This window comes from Tetrao urogallus (genome assembly GCF_951394365.1).
Source record: "Tetrao urogallus genome assembly, chromosome: Z".
Lineage (NCBI taxonomy): Eukaryota > Metazoa > Chordata > Aves > Galliformes > Phasianidae > Tetrao > Tetrao urogallus.
In genome coordinates, this window is record NC_136816.1 from 51,861,814 (window position 1) to 51,869,525 (window position 7,712).

The following is a 7,712-nucleotide window of genomic DNA, read 5'->3' on the forward strand; positions in this document are numbered from 1 at the left end:
GTTAAAATTAAAAATTTAGCTTTGTATTGAAACTGCTGACAGCTTAGCAATTGATTTTCATTTGGAACTCATTTTATTCTCTAATAACTGATAGTAAAAACAGAAAAATCATTGTTCTGTGCTTTAACTGGATTAAATCCAGTTTGGCTCTTGTACGGATAATAAATCTGCTGAGACTATTTCAATACAAGAGAATTCCAGTGAAAGACCAGGTCCTTCATAGAGCATACTTATTTAAAGAGTTCACACCTAATTTGCTTTTAATTAAAATCTCAACATGAAATTAAAATTTCAATATGAAAACTTACATACAACAATACACGGTTGCAAATGTCTACAGCATTTTTGATCATTCCTCCTAACCAAGTAACTGATAATAAGCCTACAGATTTTCTCATGGAATATGAGTCAGTCAAAGATGTCCATTTAATTAACCTTGTGGAGTCTTCTGTTGCTTCTGCAAAGTCATTCCTAGGTGCATTTTTTGTTTTTGTTTTTTTTTTTTTTTTTTTTTGTTTTGCCACAGTGACCCAGATACGGACTGCATTTGCAAGAAAAAAAAAAAATTATTTGAAGAGAGACTTAATTGTCACCAGTTTGTTTACAGCTCCATTAAAAGTGTGAATTTGCACACTCTCCCATATTTGTCTCTCTTGATTTTTATTTGAACAAGAACTGAAAAACTATGCAACATGTAGCATGACACTATGGCAAGGAAATGGGAAGACACAACTAATATTTAAGTGCTGCAGATTAGCTAGGTGTAACATCTGCACACTCTTACAATGTGACCTGTGCCTCAGAAAGGTGGGCACACTTGTCCACTAGGCACTGCAAGATAACTTAGCCATAGGTGGGATTCTCGCTTATGAGGCACCCTCCTCTGTGTTTGCCCATGTGACTACTTCTCTTGCCATAACAATGACAATCATCTTGATTTCTGGGGCATATTACAGGCAAAGAAAGGTTCTGTACAACGTGTACAGGATTGTGGAGCCTAGAGTAAGAAGCAGGACGAGCATCATGTGTGCATTTAGTTGCATGGTCTTAACCAGAGGGTTATTATCAATGGCTCTGTGTCGAGATGAAGTCTGGTCACAAGTGATGTCCCTCAGGGGTTTGTCTTGGGACCAGAGCTCTTCAACATCTTTATCAACAACATAGTACCCTCAACAAGTTTGCTGATGACACCAAGCTGAGTGGTGGACACAACAGAAGCAAGGGATGCCATTCTATCAACAGTTTACAGGCTGGTTCGACCTGGTTCCATGACTAGCAGGGGAGAGGGATTTTGCAAAATCCACACCTGCAAATAAAGGGAAACAGGGGACCCCAAAATAATTAAAAACAGTGGCAACAATCTGAGGAGAAACAAACTAATTTACTAAATATGGTATTAGAATGCAAGATACACACTATAGTTAGAATTAAAACTAATAAGTCAAATACAATGAGAGAAAGTGTCCAAAAGGTGGATAGGCCTCACCACAACACTGAGGTGAGATGCACAGTCTGGTTAAGCAGCAGAGAGGAGAGCCTGATGAGGAAAAAGAGTGGTCAGATGACCTATTAAAGACTTATATCTGTTCCCCCTGAGCAGAAATAACAACGCAGCAAACAGTCTTCTGGGGAACGTAGGTGTTCTCTTCTGGAACAGAACTTGTACCCAGAACTGGAGTGTGCATTAACACTTTAACTCCCAGTGCACTGCATGACATTAATGATGTGAAATATCAATAACCAAAAATCATAAAACCATGACACGTCCAGAGGGACTTGGATATGCTCAAAAACTGGGCAAATGAGAATCTAAATAGGTTTCACAAGGCTAAGTGACAGGTGTTGTGCTTGGGTCAAGGCACTCCCAGACATGAGTACAACAGACCGGAAGAAGGACTCATTGAAAGCAGCAGCTCTGTAGAGAAAGACCTAGGAGTCCTGATGGATAAAATGCTGGACATGAGCCAGCAGTGTATGCTTGTAGCCTAGAAGACCAACAGAACTGTGCCCTCTACTCTGTCACTGTGAGGCTCTATCTGGCATCCACACCTGGGGGCCCCAGTACAAGAGAGGTATGGAGAGTCACAAAGGTGATCAGAGGGCTGGAGTACCTCTCCTATGAAGATAGGTCGAGGAGCCAGACTTGTTCAGATTGAGGAGTCAGACTTGTTCAGCTTGGAGAAGAGAAGGCTCCAAGAAGACGTTATTGTGACATTACAGTAATTGAAGGGAGCTTACAAGCAAAAAGGTGACCAACTTTTTACATAGTCTGATAGTGATGGGACAAGGGGAAATGGCTTTAAAGAAAAAGAGAGGAGTTTAGGTTAGATGTTAGAAGAAAACTTCACTCAGAGGGTAGTGAGGTGCTGGAACAGGTTGACCTGAGAGTGTGCAGATGCCCTGGAGGCATTTAAGGCCAGGTTGGATGGGATCCTGCGCATCCTGTTCTAGTAGATGACAACTCTGCCCATGGCAGTAGAATAGGAACTAGATTATCTTTGAGGTTTCCTGCAACGTAAGCCATTCTATGATTCTACAATCAGCAGAGCTAGTGCAGAATTGCAGATGGAGTAGATGAAGGTGGGTATCTGCAAAGAGCAGAGTAGGGGGGGCAAGAATAGCATAGGCATTGGGGACTGTAACACAATGTCTCAAGAAAAGAAGTAGAAATTTGTCTTACTGTTTCACCAGCAACAGTGTAGAAAGTTGGTCCATGCCAGTGGGAACTTTTTTAGAGCAAAATTTAGTAGCGCAGAGGAAATAAGCTGCAATAATTTTTCCATCATTAGCAGTGGATTTTCTCCATTCTGGAGTCTCCAATATGAATCTCTAGCACTGAGCTTTGCTTCCTTCAGAGAATACTCTACATGTACCTGAATCACGAGAACAGCTTTTTCCACATTGCAAGAACAGCCTTGCGCATAACTTGAGAGGATACAGGCTGGAGGACAGGAGGATTGCATAAATGTAAGCTCAAGAACAAAATGCAGGGGCTGAGAAACTTGTTGTCAAGTAAAGATAAGAAAGTAGAATAGATGTCCTGTTGTTGAAGGAAGACAGCAGAAGAGTTGCCTCGGCTCAGTGTAATATGAGTGAGAACTGGTATGGGCTACCCCCCTTAAAAGGTTGGAAATTTATAGTGAGAATGACTATTAGCCTTCATCCCATGACCACCAGATGTGTTAATTATTTCTTGGAATTTCTGCCCATGTCCTTGGAGTGCAACGAATATATACACTCTATACCTTTAAATACACAGTTGCTGCTTCTCTCAGTGTGCATGTTGGTGGGGCAATCCCCATGCACCCTGCGCTGTAATAAAGGGAACACCTGGTTGGCATAACTGATTGGTATGTCGAGTTACTTTGTCAGTTTTCTCAGCTTCATGCCACTATGACACTCATCTGCAATAAAACTTCAACTCTGCAACTGCTTCGCCTCTGCAACTGAGTAAACCTACTTGTAATGACCAAATGAAGATGTCAGATGATTGGCAGCTTTATACAACCTGAAGCAAAGTGACATAGCTTTTATAAAACATGGAACCAGAGCTAGCACTTCAGTTAGGAGGTGAGCCTGATGCTGCCCCTGTGTCCTGCCCCTGCCGATGTCCAGATACCAACTCAAAGCTACAGCTCTGTTTGAGCATGTGCTGTTTGGAATGAGCTGCTAAGGGAATAATTAGAAAATGCGGGCAATGCTATCACTTACAAAGCAAGAAGAAAACATCCTTCTTCATTCCTCTACAGTTCATATCAGTAACAAGCTCAGAGAAGAGAGTTCCAACTTCCAAGCAACTTGGTTGCCTACATTAAAGTGTCTGTTCACTCACAATATCGGGTACAGCAGCAGCAATTCATACAGAGAAGGGTACAAAGATGCTGTCTCTCAGCACAGGTAATCACAGAATCATAGAACCACCAGTTGGAAAAGACTTTAAGATGATCCAGTCCATGTAGCTCACTCTGTCTAGAGTCCCAGTTCCAACAGGCAAGCCTTGATCTGTCACTGTGCTAGCAGATTACAAATCACATCATCCCAAGCCACAGCAACAACTGATTTTGGTGGCCATCTCCAACACTAGTTGATTCAACAAAGCTAAGATTTGCCGTTTTTGACATGAACCGCTTTGCTCAACTCATTAAGATAACCTTGCAAAGGATGAGGAGCATGAGACCAGCCTCCACAACTCATTCAACTCAGCTTTGTTGTCCTGCTTTTATGACTCTATGTTGTTAACTTGCTTGTGTGCCCAAGCACAGGCTGTGGGAGAAGAAAAAGAAAATTAGTTTAGAAATCTATCGTTCTGCACAGACAGGCAGTTCTCAGGGCTGCTTTTATGAGCATTTAAAACAAAAAAGAAAGGAAAGAAAAAAAAAAAAGAAAGAAAAAGAATCCTTAAATGCCATCTAGTGGAAAAAATCATTTTCACATATCTGTTTTATGGAGAAAAGGAGAATTATGCCAAAGCATGGATAGACCTATTTGGATTTTTTGAGTTTCCATCACATTCTTAACCTTGAACATAGTGAACTTCAAAGCACTGTGAATAAAGGAAACATGAATCTTACAGTGTCTCACTTCCAAGTGACCAGGATACCAAGTTGCAAATGAGAAGGCTGTCCTTGCAGTAGGATAACAGTTAAATCTCCTACATGCAATAGATCCCTGTATGAACCACGAAGCCCCTGGATGCTAGACACAGAGCCAGCTACACTACACCCAGAGCAACACTACACCCAGAGCAGAAAAGCATAAAAAAAAAAAAAAGAAAGAAAACTAATATGCAGAAGCTTTAATGCCAAGATATACCATAGTATGTCAAAACTAATTCAAATGTGATGCAACAAGACCATAGTAAGCAGCACCAAGCAAAACATACAGTTTGCTGATTATATTTAAAATCTATGCACTGGCTCAAAACAAGCTGTCAACATAAACTCAGTCTACACACTGTAAATTAGAAACAAAATTACTGACCTCTCAGTCAGTTAGGCCTCTTACAGGGCATAGCAGCTTGCAGCCTTTTGCACATAATTTCTGGTCCTGCTTTTCAAAAGCCCTGTGCCAAAATGTTCTCAGTGTCCATCAGAAGGGAACTCACTGACCAGCTGCCTCCTGTTCAGAGACAGTGCTCTTAGATCACACTTCTGCAGAAATACTTCTTGTGTCTCTAGGAGGATGCCATTGGGACCCCTTGTTAGCCCAAGGCTAGGTCAAAGCTGGCTCAGTGACCTGCCCCTCTAGTATAATGCAGGCATACTGCTCCCCTGAATTTTCTACTCCATCTCACAGTAGAGGAGCCTTTATTTCATCTCCAGGCAATTTGTCTCCTCCAAACCAGAGCCATGGAAGGGAGACAGTGTTATCTGCATGTACATCCAGTGCAATGTATACTCACAGGAATAGGAGAGTGGTAGAAAGGAAAAACAAGACAGTCTGAATTCATTGCTGAAAAGAACTACAACTTTACCAGTTGCAACTGGTTTTCTCAGTATTTTCCCTGTGGCTGAGCTCTTCAAGACATGTCCATAAATACCTGTGATGTTACTAGAATTGGTTGTCAGGGTGCTGATGGTAAGATCAGTAAGTTCCAAAGTGACTTCTGAGGAAAATTCACAGTTCAAGTGGTAAGATCAGTAAGTTCCAAAGTGACTTCTGAGGAAAATTCACAGTTCAAGGTGCACCATCACCAGTTACACATCTCTTTGCAGCATACTCACCTTGTTACAAGGCAGGAAAAAAGCAGTAGTCAAGTTCTGTGGAAAAATATAGATTACAGTGTGAACAGGTGACTAGCCTGTATGACCAATAGCTATACAGACATTGTATAGAATACAGCGAAGTTAAGCTGGTAAGATTATCATGTTGGAAAAGATAATCAGAGATAAATGGAAAGTGCTCACTGGTGTTGTAGGCTCACAAGAAACTCCACAAGAAGCATTCACCAGAGAGAGATCCTTCCTCAGTGGCAGCCAGCCCTTAAATGGGTCTAGGAGAGGTGGAGCCTGGCTCCAGCCCTTCCAGTCACACAGGTGAACTGCCTTCATCTGTGCTCCTGTGGCTGATTCAGTGCTCGCTTCAGGTGATCAATCAGAGGTTCAGGCCATGATTCAACAGTTCCCATACACTAGCCTGAGATAAAGGACTCCTGTTAGCTTAGGAACACAAGTAAGCTGCTTCTAGTGACATGTGGAAATCAAACCCTATAACCACAGAGTAGTTATAAAGTAGGTATGTTTAATCAGTGTGGCACACATGCCAGATGCAGGGCAAATATTCCCACCTAGCCTGCATACTGGAGGGCAATAAAGGCACATACTTACAGAGAAAGCTGCTTACATATGCATTAGATGTCCAAGAAAAGGCTGGGTTATTACAACGAGTCCCCAAAATTATTGACATCCCGCCTTTGCCCTATGTCTGAGCTCTTTTACACATGTGTATCTCTTGGTGGTCTTTCCAGTGAAGATCATTGTGTTATTTTCTTGAGCTTGAGTTAGGATGGAAGACACTTGACTGGCTCTGGTTGGTCGTCTCATCAGCCACAACTGCATTCACCAATCCACTGCTTCTCATTAATTTGTGGTTTTACTGTCCAAGCCTGCTACCTTGCATTCTAGAGATAGATAGCTAACAATGTTATTTGAAAAAAAACAGGAGACCCACTGTCTGTACTAATTGTCTAAATCTGTAGAAAAGCATCTGTAATCAGCAGCAAGAACATGGCTTAGCAAGGTCAAATCTGCAGCTGCTGATTCAACATCTCATGAAGGCACGTAACTTTTAACTTAATTTACTTCCCTAAATTCACTAGCTTCTGCATGTAGCTAGAAAAAGCGCTTTTTTTTTGTGAGAAACTACTCTGTAGCTGTAACTAAGAATCCTTGTGGTCTTTTATTGACCTTGCTTATGCTGATAGAAGATGCTTTATTGTCTCCTTCTGTGATATATAAGGCCTCAGTACTAGGGGTCAAAATCACACAAACTGAAGACTTTAACATCTCTAACCTGGACCTTATTCAAAGTTCTGCAAGATAAAGGTTGTCTTCTTCTCTGGCCTGTATGAACCTTCAGCTTAGTCAGCTTTGTAATGTTGTGGTCACAGATGATGATTAGTCTGGGTTCCAGGAAATCCAGAAGGATCATTTCTGTTTTATCCCAGAAGATAATGTACATCATTTTAACTGCTGAGGGCTGCATTTTGAACTTTTCTGTTGATGGGAAATTCACACGTGCTGCTGCTTTGACTCTGGCTCATAGTGAGGATACCACACTTCATCACCAGTAATGATGTGGTCCAGGAAATTACCTTCAATCTCATACTGGTTCAATAGGTCCTAACAAATTTGTGTACAGTGTTCTTTCTGTTGCTGTGTGAGCATATATGGGATCCATGGGCTGCAAACTCTGTGATACACCAACATTGCCACTATCATTTCCAACACATTGAAGCCAATATTCATCTCCATGCACTGCTGATAATACAACAATTTGTGTGGATGTGCTAACTGTGATGCTCTTCATTTCATGGTGTGACATCTGTGCATGCCCATCCAAAATGTGGCTTGTTGCTGCCACTGCTGCTACACTACACCAACTGCCTCATTGGGCTAACATCCACTGTTGGAGTCCATAGATGTTCAGCAAGTGCCAATGATTGTCCTTGGGTCCAGGAATTCAGTTACATACCCTTGCTTCATACACATTTC